The sequence below is a fragment of the Asterias rubens genome, chromosome 10, assembly GCF_902459465.1.
Source record: "Asterias rubens chromosome 10, eAstRub1.3, whole genome shotgun sequence".
Taxonomy (NCBI): domain Eukaryota; kingdom Metazoa; phylum Echinodermata; class Asteroidea; order Forcipulatida; family Asteriidae; genus Asterias; species Asterias rubens.
In genome coordinates this window covers 6,889,516-6,912,950 of record NC_047071.1, presented here as the reverse complement: position 1 = coordinate 6,912,950, position 23,435 = coordinate 6,889,516, and the positions used below count along the sequence as shown (strand labels likewise).

The following is a 23,435-nucleotide window of genomic DNA, read 5'->3' as shown; positions in this document are numbered from 1 at the left end:
CAATCCAATGCCTTTTACCAAAAAAACGTTAGAACGTGCATTTGTTTTAACAAAAACCCTGAACCATCGTAGGAATCCAATGTATGCCCATTGGTTGTGTACAAACCCAATGGAGTATGTACAAAGTAATAGGTCCAGAACGCGGTCAGAAAACAAATACAAGGATGCCAACATCAGGACAGCGTCGTAGACTCCCCTCAAGTAAAGTCCTCAATCCAAACAGGTCCTCACTGTATTGCACCAACCATGAGAAGGTATGTGACTGCATCCAGTCTAGTGACTGCATCCAGAAGTACTGCATTGTACCCATGACGCCATTATTTTAATTTATTCGTTAATTACAGACGTACCTTGATTGGTTTTAATGGACGGAAACCATTATTTTTAGAATCAGTATATTTTTTAACACAGAATATCACATTTAGGAAACGAACGGATAAATTATTTTGAAGTTATTGTGTTTTTGACCATTTAAATGTTGACATTTGAAGAGCCATTGTGTTTTGTGCACAGACACAAAACAGGCAATACATAACGACATGGTTACATCGTCTGGATTTGAAGGCCATCATATTGTGTTACAGTACCCCACAAGTATAAAAAGGGAAAGAGTATGACGATCGGACGTATACTTTTTGAGATATGGTGATCTAAAGATAGGCTAATTAAATATTCATGCCATTATAACTTAATTAATTAGCTAATTCATTTAAGCTAATTACATTTAACTGTAACTTCAAGACCTAAGCTTTATTATGATACAGGTTAAGACTCTTTTATACTAAGCAAAGTATGACTGGTTAAACCTATGGGCTTTTGACGGATACAAATAATAATAATAACAAATCTTACCAAAAACAATTATAGCTGTTCCGACAACTACGTCGGAACAGCTAATAAAAAAAATCTCTACAATTACAATAGGCGTTTCGGCTGTTAGGCTGAAACCCCTAATAAAATAAAATAAAAGTCTCTACAATTACAATAGGCGTTTCGGCTGTTAATAATAATAATACAAAAATTAAATGAAAACAAGAGCCGTTTCGCTGCGCTGCGAAACAGCTAAAAAAAAAAAAAAAAAAACTTTTAACGAAAGAGCTAATTATTTCTAGGCAAAACAAGTGAAAACTGCAGTTCCTAATAAAAGAGTGGCAGGAAAAAAAGTTGCCTACTGAGAGCCAGCCAGTTGAAGCCATTGGTCACTTTCGGTAAACAGTATTGTCCAAAGGCCCACATTTTGTGTATCACAACTTATATATAAAATAACAGGAAAACCCACCCTTGGTTCTGCACGTTTCGCCGTGTCATGACATGTGTTTAAAATAAATCTGTAATTCTCGATATCGAGAATTGATAAATGTTTTCTCAAAAAGTAAAGCATTTCATGGAATAACATTTCAAGAGAAGTCTTTCACCATTACCTTCTTTAAAACCTGTAAGTGATTTGTAAATCTGCGAACTATTTTTTTTTTTCTGTTCCATAAGTGTAAAATGGCTTTAAAGACACTGGACACCTTTTGTAACTGTCAAAGACCAGTCTTCTCACTTGGTGTATCTCAACATATATGCACAAAATAAAAAACCTGTGAAAAATGAACTCAATTGGTCGTCGAAGTTGCCAAAAAATAATGGAAGAAAAAACACCCATGTCACACTAAGTTGTGTGCTTTCAGATGCTTGATTTCTGGACCTCAAAATCTAATTTTTTGAGGTCTCAAAATCAAATTAAAATATTTTAGCGGGAAATTACTTCTGTCTCGAAAACTACGTTACCTCAGAGGGAGCCGTTTCTCACAATGTTTTATACTATGGACAGCTCTCCATTGCTTATTACCAAGTAAGTTTTTATATGCAACAAAGATTTTGAGTAATGTGTCCAGTGCCTTTAAGCGCACCACAAAAATTCTAAATTTGGGGGTAAAACCATCACATGTACATGTTCATGATGTCAGTACGTACCTGCCAACCCTCTGCCGTAAGTCAGATATTGATCCAACATGCTGAATTTCCAAGCTTTTTACAGAGTTGTCTGTGTGTTCAGAAAGTTGTCGTCTATTGTGGAGTTGTTCTTCTATCATCTGCATTTAGTCCAAAGTCAAAACAGACCTCTTTAATCAGAATCACATGTACATGTACATCCTCTTTTTATTTCTCCGCAACGAAACCAAGATGAAAAAAGAGCTGATATTGCTGGATTCAAGGAGTACTCAGTCGAGTCCTTGAGTCCTTGGGGTCCAAGTCCTTAAAAAAGGGACTCAAGTTGGGATTTGAGTCTGAGTCCTACAGCACTGTCGTGTGCTCTCAGATGCAAATAAAAGGCTTTGCGTGTGTTGTCTTTCAATATTTAAGTGAGATTACCTCTTACTTTCTCAAAAAATACATTACTCCAGAGGAAGACGTTTATTGCTCGTTAACACCAAAGTCTTTATGCTAAAAACTGTGTTGAGTAATTACCAAGAATGTCCAAGTGCCTTTAAAAGAAGGCATAGATCACAAAGTTATTCCAAGAGTCACCCTAATTATGTACCTGGACATTTTAAAAACAAGAAATTTAATGAGAAAATTATATGATTACCTCAATCTCTTTAGTGATTCTACTCACAGCAATTTCAACAGCCTGCATTTATTCTTGTACCATGGTAGTGTGAGCACGCTTTTCTTGTACTGACTTGATACCACCTTCAGCTGCATTATCCATCTCCCATTGCACAGCTCCAGCATGAGGATTCTCACTATACTGAAGTGCACCAAAGTTAGTCAATAAGCCAGATTGACGTGAAGCCTGAAGACGCATGTTTGGACTGTGCCTATCGTTCCGTAACTGAATTGGTGGTAGACCCCCTTGTTGAAATCCAGCCATTTCAATGTGCATGTAGTAAGGATGTCAACAAGCAAACAGGTGCACTGTAAAACAAAACAGTTTCGTAAACTACATAATTACACACGCACAATTATTACTGCCCTCTTGTCTTGTGTTTAATTAATAGGCAGTCGCAAGGTGGGCAGCCGTACTCTTGGACTGGATAGTCTACTATGATTGAACATTACTGATGATTTATATCTACAGGAAGTGGGTTTTTTTTTGCCTCTATTTATAAACGGTGTCCGCCCGATAGTCCGAAGGTCCTTTAGTCTGAAGGTTCAATAGTCCGAAGGTTCAATAGTCCGCGAACGCACAAATTTCCCATAACAGGGGATTAGTCCGAAAATGTAATAGGGTTCGTTAATTCGAACATTCGATGCGATAGTCCAAAGGTTCATTAGTGCGAAGGTTCATTGATCCAAAGGTTCACTGGTGAGAAGGTTGGGTAGTTCAATCGCCGATAGGGTCCGATAGCCCGATTCGATGAAACGAACCTTAATTATTGTCATTTTCGGACTATCCGACCTTATTGTCAATTCGGACTATCGAACCTTTGGACTAACAAACCTTCAGACAAACGAACCTTCGAACTATATTTGTTGGTTCGATGAAACATATAAAGGAACAAACGCACTATCATGCAAATAGCCGTACAATTGCTGTAAAAAGTTTTGTATTGGTTAGTACATAATGGATGCACCCACATGGCATCAAAAATTTAGTGCGCGTATAACAGGGAGTTATTGTCCAGTCAATATACAGCTCTATGGGATAGGCATAAATAGAGCAGTCACCATGGCTCGAACTCAGCTCACCTTGATGGGCTGAGTGAGATTTAGAATGGCTTTCTTATTGGTCTATAGACCGATATTAAAAAAAGGCGCCATAAAAACACCCCAGGACCACTGTGGATCCTATGAGTCATGGCTGACCCTTTGACCCTGGTTATGATGGAGTTCCACTTCTGTCTATCCAGTGCAGATTGATATGCACCGTTTATTGATAAGCCCGAATTCTTTGATTCTGTCTGTCCAACAAAGTTTTTAACAGCCACGGAGGCGACTACCTGCAACACATCCTTGCACAACGATCTTCTCAAGGTTGTCCCCCTCTCTTCTGGATATGTGACCAAAGTATTGAAGCTTGTTTTTGTTAATTTTTGAGGACAAGGTGGGTCTTTCTTCTCCTATCAGATTCCTAACAAAAATATTGGTCTTGTGTTCTTTCCATGACATTCTCAGCATTCTCCTCCAGCGATATTCTCAGCATTCTCCTCAAGCACCACATCTCGAAAGCGTTGATCCTGTTCCTGTCTGCTTTTCCCACAGCCCATGTTTATTATTATTATTGTTATTATTATTTATTCGGCATAAAAACACATACAAAACAAAAGCCAGAGACATATGCCTGGAATTAAAAAGGTTTACCTAAAAACTGTAGACCGAAGGCCTTCAATTCCAATATCCCTGGCCATATATTAATCTATAATTATTTACAAAAAAACTATAAAGACATTATTATAAGAACATTAAGACAAAAACAGAAAGACAATTAAAAGCAAGGACGCAGAAAGAGTTAAAATGCAAAATAGCCCACCCCCTCCCATCAGGCAAAAAATAAAATTAACCAGCAATAAAGAAACATTTATAAAAAAAATAACACAAAAGATAATAACTAAACAATAAATAAATAGAAAGAAAAAAATAAAGAAACAAAAAATATATATATATGGTGATTGAAGCTTGCAATGGTGATGACACACACCGTAAGAATAGAGAATCACACTGGATTCACCAACTCAAGACAGTCAAACCCTTTGGACTTAACATAAACACTGGTGTTAAATAACTTCTCATTACCCTCCACTTCACTTCTGCCTAAGAACTTATATGTTGTATATATTCTGTACATAAAGTATAAATTAATCCAGTTTAAAGTTGTTTTTATAAATTCATCACTGTAACTATCTGATGTAAGTAACCCCCCCCCCCTCATACCTATTTTTAAAATCATCATACCTTTGATCTTGCTATTCTTATTAATTGACCATTGTTAGTTGCATCATGATGCAACTTGCTCTCTAATCCTACCCTTTCATGTCTCCCTGCATTGTTGTCGAACAATACATTTACCACTGTTATGGTCCAGTAACCCTTCCTTTCATTCTAAAACATCCTTTGTCCTCGCCACTTCACTCCCATAGCCACCAATATTGTTTCTGAAATAGAAACTTTGATTGGCTGTTATTTTCCCGCTTCTTTCTGGATCCTTTCCTTAATCCTTTTCCCCCTCTCTTTTTCTATAAATGGATATTATTTGTTTGTAATGGTTTTAGGCCTCTGAAGAAGGTCCAGATTGGATCGAAAGCTAAGGCCATCTACCCTATTCATTATATATATATATATATATATATAATGAATAAGAACCGAGATGTGTCTCTAGAGACATACATCAATTCGGTTAACTCCGAGGTTCTTAAGGCCCCCAGTACCCCTACTCCCAACAACCTCCCCCAAGATGAGCGTCACGCCCTTACACAACTCCGCCAATCACCAGACATAGTGATTAAACGGGCTGACAAGGGGTCCGCAGTTGTAGTCATGAACACACATGACTACATTGCTGAGGGCCTTAGACAGCTCAGTAACACTGATCATTACATTGAATGTGCTTCTGATCCCACTGAATCTTTCTCCCAAGATATCAGTGACACCCTGGTTAAGATTTATAATGCCAATGATATTGAGAAAGATACATTTAACTATCTCCTCCCACATGACCCCCGTACAGCAAGGTTCTACCTTCTACCTAAGATACACAAGCCCAATAACCCGGGGAGACCTATTGTATCTGGGAATGGTAGCCCCACAGAGCGCATTTCTGAGTTTGTTGATAGCTTCCTCAAACCCTTAGTCTGCCGTATTCCTTCCTTCATCAAGGATACCAAAGACTTTCTCCACAAACTAGATGAGGTCAAGCACCAAATACCTGACTCTGCTATTTTGGTTACTTTTGATGTTTCATCACTGTATACTAACATACCCCATCATGAAGGCATGAGTGCATGTGTCTCTGCCCTCAATGCTAGTAATCAGTCCCGCCCCTCAGTGAGTCATATTAAGGAACTCATGAGCCACATTCTAATGAAGAATAATTTCACATTTTCTGACAGGCATTTTCTACAGGTACAGGCTACTGCCATGGGTACCAAAATGGCACCCTCATATGCTAACCTATTCATGTCTCAGTTGGAGGACAGACTCCTGTCCTCCGCCCCCAACCGACCACTAGTTTGGTGGAGATTTATTGATGATATTTTCTCCATCTGGTGTGGTGACCAAGACAGCTTGGATGAGTTTATTGCCCATATCAACTCATTTCACCCCACCATAAAGTTCACTACCGAACAATCTCTCACCAGTGTGAACTTTCTAGATGTGACAATAACCAAGTCTCCTAATGGCCTTGTCACAGATGTTTACAGTAAACCCACCGACACCCACCAGTACCTTCTCTCCAATAGCTGTCACCCTAGTCACTGTAAGAAGGCAATTGCTTACAGTCAGGCCTTACGTATCAGGCGTATCTGTTCCACAGATACCCTGTACAAGAGGCGCTCATCAGAGCTAAGGAAACACCTTGTATCTAGGGGACACAGCGAACGTAGGGTCCAACTTGCTATCAACAGGGCTCTCAACGTACCTCGTCATACTCTGTTGACTAACACGGGAGCTAAAAAACCTCCTACCAATAGAGTTGCTATGGTCACCACCTTCCACCCCAAACTACCCAAACTTCCCTCAATTCTCAATAATAACATGCCTATACTTCACTCCTCCAGCAGGTTACACTCAGCAATCACTGAGGTTCCCATGGTTGCATTCCGCCGCCCTAAGAACCTTGGTGACATACTAGTCAGGGCCAAACTTCCCCCAGGTACAGTCCAAACACAACCCCCGACAGATATACTGGGCTGTCACAAATGTACCCGTTCCAAATGCAAAACGTGTCTGCACATTAAGCCCTCACTTAAGGTGAAGAGTCATACCACTGGCTCTTCATACAACATCAAGACCGACTCTGAATGCAGCACGTCTAATGTAGTCTATTATGTCATATCATGTAAGAGATGTGGGCTACAATATGTGGGAGAGACTAAGACCAAACTTAGTCTTCGCTTTGCGAATCATGTCTCTTCCATAAAGACTAAGAAACCGTACCCAGTCTCTATCCACTTCAACAGCCCCAATCATAGTGTCATTGATGTTGAACTTCTGGTGATTGAAGCTTGCAATGGTGATGACACACACCGCAAGAATAGAGAATCACACTGGATTCACCAACTCAAGACAGTCAAACCCTTTGGACTTAACATAAACACTGGTGTTAAATAAGTTCTCATTACCCTCCACTTCACTTCTGCCTAAGAACTTATCTGTTGTATATATTCTGTACATAAAGTATAAATTAACCTAGTTTAAAGTTGTTTTTATAAATTCATCACTGTAACTATCTGATGTAAGTAACCCCCCCCCCCCTTTTTTTCCACAGGTCCCTCATACCTATTTTTAAAATCATCATACCTTTGATCTTGCTGATCTTGCTATTCTTATTAATTGACCATTGTTAGTTGCATCATGATGCAACTTGCTCTCTAATCCTACCCTTTCATGTCTCCCTGCATTGTTGTCGAACAATACTTCTACCACTTTTATGGTCCAGTAACCCTTCCTTTCATTCTAAACATCCTTTGTCCTTGCCACTTCACTCCCATTGGTTCATAGCCACCAATATTGTTTCTGAAATAGGAACTTTGATTGGCTGTTATTTTCCCGCTTCTTTCTGGATCCTTTCCTTAATCCCTTTCCCCCTCTCTTTTTCTATAAATGGATATGTATTTGTTTGTACTTGTTTTATGCCTCTGAAGAAGGTCCGGATTGGATCGAAAGCCAAGGCCATCTACCCTATTCATTATATATATATACATATAAACAAAAATAAATAGAAAAATAAATGAACAAAACGAAGAAAAAAAAAGAAGAAAAAATAGAGATTGAGAGTTTGTGAACAAACTCGAGGTGTTCGGTTTCCGTGAGTAAAAGCCTGGTGAAAGAAAAAAAAAAATATTGCACCTTGCTTTGTTCTCAAGATTTGTAATAAATGATCAAAATTGAAAAAATTGTCAAAACAACATGATGACGTCATCATGACGCCATTTCAAGTTCAAGAAGTTAATGTCGTTGACTAACAATACACCTCCGTTGAACTTACAAGCCTGGTGGACAATAAACAAAGGGACAAATCCATGAAGAAGCCTATTCAAAGCATTTGACATGCACTTCCGGTTAAGGCAGGTCCACATGTCAAGAGAAGGTCACCAACACACCCATTTTTGTGAAGTACGTAAAGCCCTTCCGTATGATGTATTGATTGTCAAATTAGCTTTTGTGATTGAGGAAATATGAACTGATGAATAATGACGGCTGGAGAAGATTTTTAAAATAAAATTCATAAATTGCTTATTTTAATCTGATAAATTTGTCATAAGGCAACCAGCCTTCGTTACAGTGCTCCTGTAGGTTTAAAATTGTGAGCAATCATCAAATAAGAACAGTTACACTAACGAATGTGGTTTTGAAGGTCGCTTTGAGCAACAGTGAAAGTGTATCATTTAAGTATCATAAAATAAAAAGGTAACTCAAATTGTTTGCAACATGATAGGCCTAGATTCTTATTTTTATACAGTATATTTATTGCATGACCCCAAAACGTTACAATCAAAAATAACTTGTGGGCTTACAAATTAGCTTTGCTTATGAACTTTGGCTTATTATTTGCACACATTTATTTTATTGCTGCCCTACATAAACATTTACACATTTTACAAAGTTTGTTAATTATAGTGGGGTGCACCCCACTGGGCTTTCTCAATTAATACTATTCCATAATTTGAGCAATTTTATTTCTAACACTGGGGGGTTATGTCATTGTTTTAACAAGTCAAATAAAATAATAGGTTGTTTTTTCTTCCTTATTTTAAATCCGGACTGTTTTATTTATTTATTTGTGCTAACATTTTATTTAATCCGGCAGTTAATTTAAGCAAGACCACTACTTGTGGTGCATGGAAGTCGAAATTGATTAGTAACGTTACGTACTTTCATAAGACAAAGAGAACATTCAAACTAGCTTTGTAATTCGAGAGATTTTTTTTTCTTCAAAATATTTTACCCAGAATAACTCGTATGGTTGTTTTAATAAATAATCAGAAAAATTGATTTTTATACTTAGTTCAAGAAGTAATAGTTCTTGTCATTACTGCCGTGAGTTCCGCGGGAGAAGTTGTCGATCGATGTCACGTCTCTGCTTCTCGGTTTGATCAAAACATGACCAATGTTCGTCTTTCTTTGCTGTTATTTTCTCACATAATTAACAGTCCCATGAATCACTGAAGTGGGTGGCCATCTCAGCAAAACTTCGGCTTCAATTCCACATTGACCACTAAGCCATCAGAAGGGCAAAATTTGAACAAATTGACGCCGAAGATTGAGAGTAAATCGTTTTCGCAGCGTTCTGCCATATGCCCATAGCACTATACATACACCAAATATGGCACAGAGTACAATGAACTTGGCAAAGCGCCACCAATGAAGGCCTATAATAATGCACATGTTCATATACACCAAAAAACCGCGTGAGGAACACATAAAATCTTTACCCGCAACCAATGGGGGAATTTCATAGTTCTTTATACATGAATTTTCAAATTTTCAACCTCGATTTTGAACCGGAAGACAAGATCAAAATGGGGTCATGTCTGCGAGGCGTTTACAGAGTTTTTAACGACCTTTCCGATGATGTATCGATTGTAAAAATCCATCATGTAGATCAAAAGTTATGATTTTTTGAAATAATAAAACTTTGAATATTTATAACTCGAGAACCGATAACGTCATCATGACGTAACTCGAACGGTTTCTTTTCCTAATGAATATCTAACTACGTGTGAAGTTTCAAATTCATACGAGTTTGGGAAAGGTGCTTTTGTTAGCGGACAAGGGACGCTGAGAAGAAGATGAAGAAGAAGAAGTATGAAGGAAGAAAAAAAAATGAACAACTAGATATAGTGTTTGTACAAACAAACACTAGGTGTTCGGCTATTGTTGGGTCAGTGTTTGAATCAATGAAAAAGTGTTGTTAATAGCTCTTCAAATTGCAAAGAAATCAAAACCAAACAGTTTTCTCGATGTGAAATATTTTAAGGTAAAGCATCAAAAAGTGTACATTTCAACCTAAAAGCCTTTAAATAATGCCTTTTCAAAGCCTTTTACAAGCACTTCCGGTTTAAAACGGTCAAAAGGTCAAGAGAAGGTCACCAACATACCAATTTTTTTGAAGTACGTGAGGCCCTTTCATATGATGTATAGATTGTCAAAATAGCTTTTGTGGTCGAGGAAATGTGAACTGATGAATAATGGCGACTGGAGAAGATACTAACTAACCGGAAGGGAAATGTTTGTTGAAAACGCCTTGAAAACAGACTACGTACATAAAGCCCTTTCATATGATGTAGATTGTCAAAATAGCGTTTGTGGTTGAGGGCATAGGAACTTATGCAGAACGACGACTGGAGAAAAGACTAACTAACCGGAAGGGAAATGTTTGTTCAAAACGCCTTGAAAACAGACTACGTACTTAAAGCCCTTTCATATGATGTATAGATTGTCAAAATAGCTTTTGTGATTGGAGCCTTATGCATAATGACGACTGAAGAAGAGACTAACTAACCGGAAAAGAAATGTTAGTTGAAAACGCCTTGAAAATAGACTAAAAACGAAGCTATTTATAGTAGAAGAACAAAAATAAAAAATAATAACAATACAAAATTTGGTCGCCAATTGGTCTCCCATCCAAGTACTGACCAAGCCTGATTTAGAATAACTTCAGTGATCGGACGGGAACCGGTGTTATCAACGCAGTACGGTCGTAGATAATGTACAATAAATTCGATTTGAACAAGAAGACAAGCAAAAGGTTAAACGCCTTGAACGAAGACTATTCTACATGAAGCTTTTTCGCGCTCTATGGATGATCACTGGAGCGTGACTCTCCCGCACAGCTAATACACTACACGTTGTGTGTATGCCTAAAAGTGTAATGTTTATGCACATACCAACGGGGGATTTACGTTGTTCTTTAGACGTGAATTTTGAAATTTTCAACCTCTCTTGAACACTTTCAATTTTATCAATAAGATTATTATTATATATATACCACACAGGCTGGCCATATTCTAAAATGGGTAAAACGAGGGCCTTGTAAAGTGCCAATTTGGCTTCCTGAGATAAGTCCTTGGCAACACTAAATATGTGGCTATTGGGAAGACAAGAGCGTTCATGAGTCGAATTTTGGTAGTTCTGGAGATCCCTCTCTCCTTCCAGATGTCAGTCAAGGAGATAGTTGATGTTCTGGCCATAGCAAGGTGCCTTCTTATGTCCTTAGAACTCCCACCTTCGTTGACAATCAAAGAGCCCAGAAAGTTGAAGTTAATAACTACTTCAATATCCTCATCATCAGCATGCAGTGCCTGGTTTTGATCAAGAGTTCCTCCATAATTCATCGCCTTCGTCTTCTTTACATTGAGAAACAACCCATAATCTTCACTGGTGTACTTGACTTTATCAATCAGGTGTTGAAGTTCTGCTGCTGTTCTTGCTATCAAGGTGGTGTCATCTGCATATCTTAGATTGGTGAGTTGTCGACCTCCAATTGAGACCCCTCCTGCAAAGCCATCCAAAGCTTTCCGCACAATGTATTCAGCGTAAATGTTGAACAGAAAGGGTGAAAGTATGCATCCTTGACAGACTCCTTGACCGATTGAGAACCATCCACTGTCTCCACACTCTGTTCTCACTGTGGCTTCCTGTCCTTGGTACAGTGCTCTGATCAGTGCATTCAGATGTGTAGAGACTCCCATCTCTCTCATGATTCTTTTGATGTTGGACGCAATCAAATGCCTTTGAATAATCTATGAAGCAGAGGAACAAAGGCTGGAGAAACTCCTGATATTTGTTCTATCAGATTTCGCAGATTTCCAATCTGATTGCGTGTTCCTCTCCCTCTCCGAAATCCAGCTTGCTCTGGTGGCAACTCACTGTCCAGTTTGTGTCTGATTCTCTCAGCGATTATGAGAAGGAAATTTTCAATTGCCAACAATACAATCACAACCAGTTGTAAAAGATAAAATAAAAAATGGAGCTTTTCTTCACTGGCATTTCATACCTATCAGCATCCAACAACTGTGCACCTACAAATCTTAAGTCATAAGCAGATGTTTTTTTTTTAAGGTATAAAGTCATACTACTAAATTGCATGAACATTTTGTAAAACTGCTTTTTTTATGGGGAAAATGCAAACAAATGAAGAAGAAAAAATGCATTGAAATATTTTAATTTTTAAGCCAAACATAACAAGGAAGAAACGTGACATATTTCATAGAAAACAAAAACTATTTGACTAAACAAAATATTTTCCTGGTACTTGCATCCAATAGCAATTTAAACTTAAAAATAAAAAGGAAGTTCAGGGATGAATGTGATTTTTGGAGTCTATGTCCCTGTTGCTTGGAATTGCCCAGATGGTTAGAAAGATGTTTTAAAAGTAGAATACATACAATGAGCCACACAACTTTGCCTCAGAATTGCATGGTTTTCCTTTTACGTTGCTAACTATTACACGGTCGGCCATTTATGGGAGTAAAAAATTTGACTGAAGGAAAACGACGCAATTTCGAGTGATACTTGTGTGGATCATTATATTCTACTTTTAAAACATCTTTCTACGTGTGCATTTTATAACAAACGGTTACAAACGCTTTTCAAAAACCAACTCGACCAGATCCAAGGCAATGTGTTCCTTTAATTATTAAGGGTTGTTCAAGTATTTCAAGTGCAGTTTCTGTGAAAAAATATTTGGCTGTCTTTGATCTCCACACCTTCAAGCTACTACTGGTAAGTTATTTCAGTATTTTTGTACATTTGGCTATTTCTAATTGTAATATTTGTTCCGTGCACATTGTACTTGCTTACAGATATTCTAGCAATACAATTTCAAACAAATTTCCTCTAAAAATTTACCTGAACGTATTTTACCAATACACAAAGGCAAAGAAGCTACAGATTGGTTTGAAACCTAAGGCAAGGCTAAGACATGACAACTCTTCTTAATACTCGCGGCCAAGGACTTATTATTATATATGTTGTTTGTTGATTGACAATAATTAAATACAACGAACATAGACAGAAATAGGACAACACAAACAAATAAATAATTATGACACGGAAACAGTTTTCCTTGGATTCTCTGATTCTTCTCTGATTATCTTTGATTCTCTTCTTGTGTTATGATCACAGGGACTTACGTTTTCTTAAATTTTGACAGAAAATGGGGGAGTCTGAGCAATCCCAAAGTTGTCTATTTGTATTGGCTGTTGAGACCCAGATCAGCACTGACTGCTTGGTGCGCCAGGTGCCTGGATTCCCAAGTGCTCCGGCTGTCTGTGGTCAGCACTGCCTGTGAACTCAGTGACCTTATAGTGACCCCTACAAGTTAAAATATTGTTTAAATATTTCTTCCCCAAATTTGTTTGATATGTAAGCATGGTTGGGGTTGTTACTCAATTTTTTTAACTATTAACAAAAAGCATCTGAGGTTGACACATTGTTCTTTTGGTTCTACATAGCAATTTTGCTTGTACAATCCAGAGTGTTGTGGGTGGTTCGATTCCACCGGTGCTTAGTTCAAGATTTTGAGGCACACTGACACCATGTCACTATGATGGATACTGATTAAGCTTGAGCGATATCTCGATATAATCGAAAATCGCGATACCATTTCTCAAACAATTATCGTATCCTCTTGATTTTTTGTTAAAGATCTAGTAGAACGGATTATTGATCAAGCCTATATTGCTATTTTTGTTCAAGAAATGTAAAATAAGGACTGATATTTTAGTAGTATTCAATAAAATCTTTTCCTTTATGCAAAAAAACCCACTAATTCGCGCGGCATACTCCGACCCAGAAAAACCTCAGTTTTGGCAAAAGCAGGTGACCCACGTACCGAAGCTCTGTACACAGTGTATCGGGTTGATCGTGTGAGATCATTTTTATATATACATTGAATGCGGAATAACATCGGACACTATAGGCTGCATTTTTTTCGACATTGTATAAGACATGTATGTGAACAACACATGAACTTTAGTCAGTAGAAATGTGAGGGGAGGGGTAATTTATAATATGTCTTGCGTTTTATAACTCATTGGCAAAATTCATACATTATCAATTTAAACTGGTATTGTAGATAAAGCTATTGTTTTTCTCCACCAAGTCATGCGTGGTGGTTGACACATGTGCATCTACACAAATATCTCACAGCATTCATTACATACATGTACATGTACTTCCTGGCATGGGTATAGTTTTAAAGCAATTCAGGTACACACATACAATATCGACACTTCACCATGCAAACCACAACTCTTTTGTTAATAAATTTGAGGGAAATCTTTTGTTTTGTTTTACAGAAAATATTGCAATGTTGAATATCAGCAGGTGGTGAGCTTAGGACTATCTTGGCCGTTCAACTGCAGCAATATGAAGGACGTTTCCAAACCCTGATGTACAGTACAGTGGAAGAGTTTTCGTATCCACCAACAGATTAGGCAGCTTTGCTTTGGTTTGCTTGTCTTAAGTGGTAACAATTTTCCTAGTTACATTGTTCCGGAGGTAGTCACAAATAATTTTATAAGCCATAATAATTTATGCATATATTATTTTTTTTTTTGTGTCTTTCAGAGGGGTGGGTGGTTCAAATTGAATAATTTAGCATATGTGCAATAAACTTGTCCCATGTTGCCAACAATACACTATGATTAACATGGTAACAACATTCAACTTGGTGAGCAGAAATATGAAAAAAAAACAGAAGAAAAAAAAACAGTAGCCAACATGTACACTTCCATAATAATGACAACACAAACAATGTATGTATTTGCAAACAACAATAGAGTTTATTTTTGAGGTTAAAATATCAAAGTTGAAAAAAGGTTGCCTAGTGATAGCGAAATCATCTGAACATTCTGTCTTCAAATAAAGTTTACTGTACAACCCTGTCAACGCCCCCCCCCCCTTCCCCCCTAACCAAGTTAGTTGTGGTTCTCTTTGTAAATTGTAAATTGTAAAACAAAAGAAAAACAATAATAAAATCAATGTGTACAGACCATGTCATTCTGTCTTCAAACAAAGTTGATTCTACACTACCCTGGCACCCCCCCCCAAAAAAAAACGTCAATGTGTACAGGCTAGCGCCCAATTTCATGGATCTGCCTACTATAAACAAAGAATTGGCACTTGCGAAAGCAGCGGAATTCTGTGCTTATGTCAAGCATGTTTCACAGGTTACCAGCGAATTTTGACTTTTGCATGTCGTGGGTGCATACTCGGTTTATACCAGGCATTCTACGCTTACACAGCTAGCGCAGAAATTTTGCGTTTGGACGTAAGCAGAGAACGGTGATCATAAGCGCAGAATTTGGTGGTGAACAGAGCCATGAAACTTGTCACCCTGCTGACAAAGAACCAGTGCCTTGTGCATGCATTCTTTGCTTATCTGTTTTTTAAAAAATAACAAACAAAACAAATAATCATTATGTAGGATTTGAAAATTTACATGGCAGAAATACAATCTTGTATGGTTTGAGGTAACACCATGTAATGACAATCTCTCTGTGAGTTGGCATAGTTCTGAAAAGAACCTTACAGGAGTTAATGCAAAACCAGAACAAAAGGAGTCCACATGCAACAACAGCAAGGGGGCAGGTTTTAGAAAACCTGACCTCCAACCCCCCCCCCCCCCAGATCTACACCTGAACAATTTGTCAAAAAGTTAGTGCAAAACTGTTCAGGTGCAGATCGGGGGGGGGGGGGGGGCTTGCCGGTTCAACCCCCTTCTTACACAAATTGTTAAACTTCTAGTGCATCCACAAACAACACATTAGTAGGCAGTATGATAGCTGAATACACTAGAAACAAAAAGCTTTGTAACACACGTCATGCACGCAGTATGGATGAAAACGCATAGGCTACACAACACCTGGAATAACATGGCGTAACCTTTGTTTACTCTCGTTGCTTCATGGTTACGACGTCATCACTGTTTGACCACGTTCATGACGTTCGCTGGTTTACAAATCCGCTTGGATTTCAGTGTTGGTTTAGTAGCCGGGAACCAGTACAGGGCGGGAAATTATTTGGAGACAATGAATTAGTAGCTGAACACAACATAAACAAGTTCCGATAGTGTTTTTAATGTACATTTCAAATCATTATATAATACGTTGCCATGGTAACAGTTAATTTGTGTTTAGGCCACTGTTGGCCGATTTGGGGGTCTGAAAAACTGTTTTTTAGTTAATATTTACAACTCCACCCCACCAAAAAACACAAATATTTCATAAAACCTTTTACATCACTACGTATCATCCTTGGATTTACCTGAGACAAAAAATTATTGCTATAAATTTCACCCTTGTGCTATTTTTAGAAGGGCATTAGAGTGTGTTTTTAGAACTTGCTAAATTAACATTTTTACCCTATTTTTTGCCCTCAAAATTTATTTTTTCAGTGGTCTCAGAATATTTTCCTTTCGGTTTTGATTAGGGCCAAAATTGATATTTTTATTTCTGTAAGAAAAACTTGGGCAAGCGTATCCTGATGTTAACAGTACTGTCTCAAAAATTGATTTTTTTCCCAAAACAGAAAAATGCATTTTGAATTGTTTTTTCTTCAAATTGAATTTATAACATTAAAAAGTAATAATTCTATCAATCTTGCAGCTTTTCCTAAGCACTCTGTAGGCTTAGTGGATTACCCAACATTGATCAGGAACTATTGATGACATAAATTTAAGAATTTGCCACCCAGCCCCAATCATATTCCTTGAAATTGCATAAAACAATAGTTTGTGAACAGCGCCTCTTTTTTGGAAGTGTTCCCTTTCGGTTGTGATTGGGGCGATTATTGGTGTTTTCATGTCTTCTGGGGAGAAACACTTGGGTTTATTGTATCCTGTTGTGACACTACCTGCCTCAAGTATATTAATTTTTTCAAAATCAATGCATGCTTGTAAAAATCTGGCACTGTTTCCATGCCCTTTGAGTATTGAATACAAAGTTTTTATTTAAACATAATGGTATCCAACCAAGCCATAACCAATGCTTTGCCACTGAGAGTTCTTGATTTGGCTACTTTACCTATTGTACAGGTATGATTCCCATTGCAAGTAGAGTGCGATGAGCATTCTTTACAAGTTGTCTTTAATACAGGGCCTACTCTCTTTGGTCCCTGCCTGCTACAAAATGTAAAACTTTTCATAGTGATAGAGATCATAAACAATATAGTGTCTGTGCTGCAGATAGTTAGGAGCATCCAGTCATGTCCGACACAAATGTGCGAAATTAAAAAGCCTCCGCTTAAAAGTGTTGGAAAAAGTTTGCCAAGATCTTATTAAAAACAATGATACTAACGATTTGCAAGATGAGCGTAAGAGATCATTTAAAAGGAACATGTTGCCTGGGATCGGTCAAGTTGGTCTTTGAAATGCGTTTGTAACAGTTTGTTAAAAAATGCATATGGTTAGAAAGATGTTTTTGGGTGATACTTGTGTGGATCATTGTATTCTACTTTTAAAATATCTTTCTAATCATATGCATTTTGTAATAAACGGTTACAAACGCTTTTCAAAGACCAACTCGACCGATCCAAGGCAACGTGTTCCTTTAATGAAACAACATTGGAAGAAGTTGTAAATACTTGCACCTGCTCAACATAAATTAGTAAGATGCAATTGCAGTGACAACAACTAGTTTGATTATTTTTTCCATTCACTATCTTACTAATTCATATTTGTTATATATGTCTCTGAGAACTTGTAAAGAATGCTCATCGCACTACTTCTCTTCTCGTCTTGCAATGTGAATCGCGTACCTGTACAACTAGGTAAAGTAGCCATGACAAAACAAGAACTCTCAGTGGCAAAGCATGGTTTATGGCTTAAAAATAAAAACGTTATACTTGTTACTTTAAAGAGCATGGAAACGGTGCCAGATTGTTTAACAATTATGCTCGTTTTTTGTGTTTTATCAATTCAAACTAAAGGATATCTTCAAAATGCATTTTTCTTGTTTTTGGAAAAATTACCATGTTTGATGCAGAGTGTCACAACACCAAAGTGTTTCGCCCCAGCAGACATGCAAACCATAATGATAGCCCAATCACAACCATAAGGGAAATATTCTGAGAACCAATAAAAATTAAGACTGCACAAACTTTCTTGATGTGTAAAGGGAATTAAAAAATGTGACTTCCAAAAAAGAGGCGCTGTTCACAAAACTTTGTTTTATGCAATGTCAAGAAATATGATTTGGGCGGGGCCGGGGTGGGGATTCTAATTCTAAGGTCATCAACAAGTCTGATCAATGTTGGGTAATGCACTAAGCCTACAGAGTGCTTGTGAAAAGCTACAAGATTAATGGAATTATTACTTCTTTCTGTTATATTTCAAAATGCATTTCTCCATGTTTTTGGGTAAAAGGGTCTATTTTTGAGACAGTACTGTTACATCAGGATACAATTGCCCAAGTTTTTCTTACCAGAAATAAAAAGACAAATTTTGGCCCTATTCAAAACCGAAAGGAAAATATTCTCCTGGAAAAAAAATGAAATTTTGAGGGCAAAAATATGGTAAAAATGTTGATTTTGCAAGTTCTAAAAACACACTCTAATGCACATTCTAAAATAGCACAAGGGTGAAATTTATAGCAATAATTTTTGGCTCAAGTATTAAAGCCAAAGATGACAATTTGTAGTGATGGAAAAGGTTTTATGAAACATTTTTGTTTTTTGGGTGGGGTGGAGTTGTAAATATTAACTAAAAAACAGTTTTCAGATCCCCAAATCGGCCAAAAGTGGCCTAAACACAAATGAACTGTTACCATGGCAACGTATTATATAATGATTTGAAATGTAATTTTTTTTTAATTGGACCCCAAGTCCCTACCATCCACAAAGTATAAGAAAAATATTCCCTTTTTTTTCACCATGGACACATATGTCATATTATTTGAAAAGACCCTTAAAAAGCATTTTTTCACGTTTTGGGGAAAAAAGTCTAGTTTTGAGGCAGTACTGTCACAACACAATACAATTGCCCAAGTTTTTCTCACCAGATATGAAAAGACCAATGTTGGCCCTAACCACAGCCGAAAGGAAAATTTTCTGAGACCCCTGGCAAGTTGACATTTTTGGGTCCAAAAATGGCGATTTTGCAAGTTCTAAAAACACACTGTAATGCACGATGCACAAATAGCACAAGGGTGATGTTTAAAGCAATAAAAAAAATTCTCAAGGAAGGCCAAGGATGATACTTTGTAGTGATACACAAGGTTTTTTGAAATAATTTTGCATTTTAGTGGGGTGGAGTTGTAAATCTGAGCTAAAAACCAGTTTTTCAGACCCCAAAATCTGCCTAAAATGGCCAAAAACAAAATGAGCCGTAACCATGGCAACGGGCTATATATGGAATTAAAAATGCAATTTTGTTTACTTGCACCCCAAGGCCCTTCCACCCACAAAGTATTAAAAAAATTCATTTTTGGACCGTGACGAAATATGTCAACTATTTACCTGAACTGACTCTTAAGGGCTTTAACACTTGCACTAACAGGGTCAGATAACACTAAAAAGATTTGCTGGTAGGCATTCACTAATGATTGTTTTATGAAACAGACGGTTACAAGTGTTCGAGAGCATCAAGTTAGATTGGTGAAAAGCTCCTAGGCCAGTCCTTTTGAAAAGATGGATAAAAAAAATTAAAAATTAAAAAAACTTTTTATTTTATTTACAAAAATCGAAAAATAGTAAATAGTAAAAAAAAGGATGCGGCCCCAAAAAAGGATGCGGGCGGGGACGATCAACTGGTATTTTTTTTTATTTGGCCTTACTGAGCCCAACTTATTGAGCTGTATAATTTATTTTGGTTTTTACCCATACACCGATGTGTGTTAGCACTTTATACTTAGTACTTTCCCGAGTCCTGTGAAAAAATATCACAGGCATGTTACTTGGGTGGGATTCGAACCCACGACCCTTGCAATTCTAGAGCAGTGTCTTACCAACTAGACTACCGAGGTTGCCCGGTAGCTAGAGGCAGTTCGAATCCTATGTTTTGGCAGCGGGTACCGCAACGATATAATAGATGTTAAATTTGCATCGGGGATAAAGAATATTAATTTTGGTTTTTACCCATACACCGATATGTGTTAGCACTGTATACTCAGTACTTTCCCGAGTCCTGTGAAAAAATATCACAGGCATGTTACTCGGGTGGGATTCGATACGTTGCGAGAGACAGTCCACCATTAACAGTGCTTATGCATGCACGACATTGGAGCAACGTCATATGTTTTCACACCTTTCATTGGTTGGTATATTATTGAATATTCAGAAGCTAGTATGGCATGCAAAATAAATAAAAAATATTATTCAATTACTACTTAACAAATTTAATTACATTTTTGTCCTAAGGCATTATGGCTACTTACTATATTAGAATCCAGAAATATCATAAGGCATGATAGTAAAACACCCCACCCCCCTTGAAGCACACACACTTCATAACAATCCGTTTTCCCCCATTTCAGACCAGTAATGTTTGGTTTCAGGAGAAAAGAAACCAATCTATGATATTTTCTCTTTAATTTAATGTAGACTTAATATTTATTATGCTTATCAGAATTTATAACAGTATGCAGTAAATCCCCCCAAAAAAGTTGTTGTCATTTTCACTTAAAGGCAGTGGACACTAATTACTCGAAATAATTATTAGCATAAAACCTTCCTTGGTGACGAGTAATGGGGAGAGGTTGATGGTATAAAACATTGTGAGAAACGGCTCCCTCTGAAGTGCCATAGTTTTCGAGAAAGAAGTAATTTTCCATAATTTGATTTCGAGACCTCAGATTTAGAACTTGAGGTCTCAAAATCAACCATCTAAACGCACACAACTTCGTTTTACAAGGGTTTTTTTCTTTCATTATTATCTCGCAAGTTCGATGACCGATTGAGCTCAAATTTTCACAGGTTTGTTATTTTTATGCATATTGTAACGGAAATTAGTTTACTGTTTATTGTTTACCTTGTGTATAATTGTTTTCCATCTGTGTATATATTTCCATGTGTTTAGCTGGCTACGGCTGCCGCAGTGTTTATTACAGTTGGGCGCGCGCGTATTTATTTTGCATTGGGCGCTTCCGTATTTCTCACAGTGCTTACCGTGCAGTATTTGGCATTATTTGGGCTTGTTAAATTAGCGGCGCGGGTTATCTTTTTTTTAGGGCGCTTTTACAACACACTGCAATAGTAGTGTTTATATAACACCCAAGCAGATCCTTGCCATTTGATTGGAGGATTGTCCGTCACGTGATAGCAAATAAAAGTACCATTGCACGCTGAGTCACTCACCGTGCTTTTTCGTTCCATCCGAAAAGTACCATTGCACGCTGGCACGCTGCCAGCGTGCAATGGTACTTTTCGGATGGAACGAAAAAGCTGAGTAAAAACATCACTGCGTGCGCGTGTCTTTGGTAACGCAGCAGGTGTTACTGCAAGAAGGCATAGTAAAATTACTAGCATTCGGCTTCTACAGTTGAAATTGTTTGTTTTGAAAGTTTCAATCAAAATGACAAAGTTCGACTTGGATGTTATATAAAACAAATAATGAATGTTTTTCATTCGTGCAATGGTGCGAATATGTTCATTCGTTGAAAGCTGGAATGTTCCATTCAACTCGGCTCCGCCTCGTTGAATAGAACATTCCATCTTTCAACTCATGAACATATTCGCACCATTGCACTCATAAACATTCATTATGTGTATAATAGTGCAGCGCATAATTAGGCATATTTTATAGCGCGGTTTGGCAGCGGGAAGTTCAAGTTGTTGCTAGGTTTATTGTTTATTGTTTATAGGGTCAAGTTATGACAGATCCCAGTGACTTGTCAATTTGCTGGTTACCAGACCAGATCACTTTCTTTGTACTACTCGGCGTCACTGTACAATTTATATTGTAAACTTGCGGGATCCAGAATTATTTATATTATAATAATAGCGTGTGATCGACAGATCTCTTTTACTTCATGTTCGGAAGATAATAACCTCTTTGATTTATTTCACGTATATAAAGTGATTTTTGTTGTTCTATTTATTAAATAATAATTTCCCTGCTCTACGTGATATATCGGGCACCTCACGGAGGCCCGGTCAGTAACTGTTCATATAGCACCTCCTTAAGGAGAGAGCCGAGGTCCAGTAGTTGTTAACGTTTATAAAGGGATTATTATTAATTATCCACGTCACCATTTATTGTAAAAATTACTGCCAATTATTTGTTGTAAACTGTGGAGCGATTTGTGTGCATTTTTAAGGGCAAGTACTGCTCTTGGTTTATAGACGCAATAAATCCTCTTGTTTTATTGTTCAAGAATTTATATCTGTTTCCCTTGTCTATTATTCTTGCCAGAGTCCTCTGCCTTTAAATTAGGATATATTTTCCTCAAACGAACGTCCCCACAGATTAATATTCATTTTTTATTTGTTTTAATAAACTTGCGATTTTTGGTCTTTACCAACTTTGACCAAAAGTTCTTGGTTTAAGATCGTTTCCTTTCTAATTGCATCCGAAGGGAACAAACAAGAATATATTTTCGCCACAAGTTGTTGAGATACACCAACTGTGAATGCTAGTCTTTGACAATTACCAATAGTGTCCACTGCCTTTAAAATATTTTAATATTTTCCCCACATTTGCACACTATAGAATCCCAAATAGTAACCATCTCACTAGTCACGTGATCCATCTAGTGACTAAAGCAGAATGAAACTCAATCTAGCAGATAGTAATTTTGTTTTGAACTTTCGAGGTTGGATGATGTTTCTTTGACTCATTTGAATAATGGCATAATATTTAATGCACTAGTGATTAGTACCAAAAATCAATCATTTTATAAATGTTTGAGCATAACCAACGACAGGAAACTTTAATCTCAGCATGATTAAGCCTGATGAAAATGCAGACCGTGAGTAAACTGCATATAGCTTCTGCACCGGCGGTGCAGCTTGCAAAATTTCGCGGTAAACGGGAATCAAAGTCGGGGACCGAAAACATATGAGGGTCGATAACGTATGACGCTGAAAAGAAGAAAACACCCTTGTCACACGAAGTTGTGTGCTTTCTGATGCTTGATTTCGAGACCTCATATTTTAAAGCTTGAAATTACTTACCTGTGGACGTTTTTCTTCTCTACTGGCAGTAGTTAAAAAATAATGGCAAAATAATGTTCGTAAGCTGGTTTGACATGGAGGTTTCCCATTCCCCATTCGTTTGTGCGTAAACTGTGCACGTTGTTTATATCGTCTCTTTGGATACAAAATGGCTTCTACACTAAATTGCAAAA

General features: G+C 37.4%; 1 long non-coding RNA gene across 1 annotated transcript; it reads right to left on the bottom strand.

The window, feature by feature from the left end:
• Positions 1-1,965: 1,965 nt before the first annotated feature.
• LOC117295976 lies at positions 1,966-23,435 on the bottom strand. Its single transcript, XR_004519704.1, has 3 exons — positions 23,263-23,435; positions 2,576-2,904; positions 1,966-2,078 (listed from the first exon to the last, which is right to left on the bottom strand). It is a non-coding gene; the product is annotated as an uncharacterized LOC117295976 (long non-coding RNA).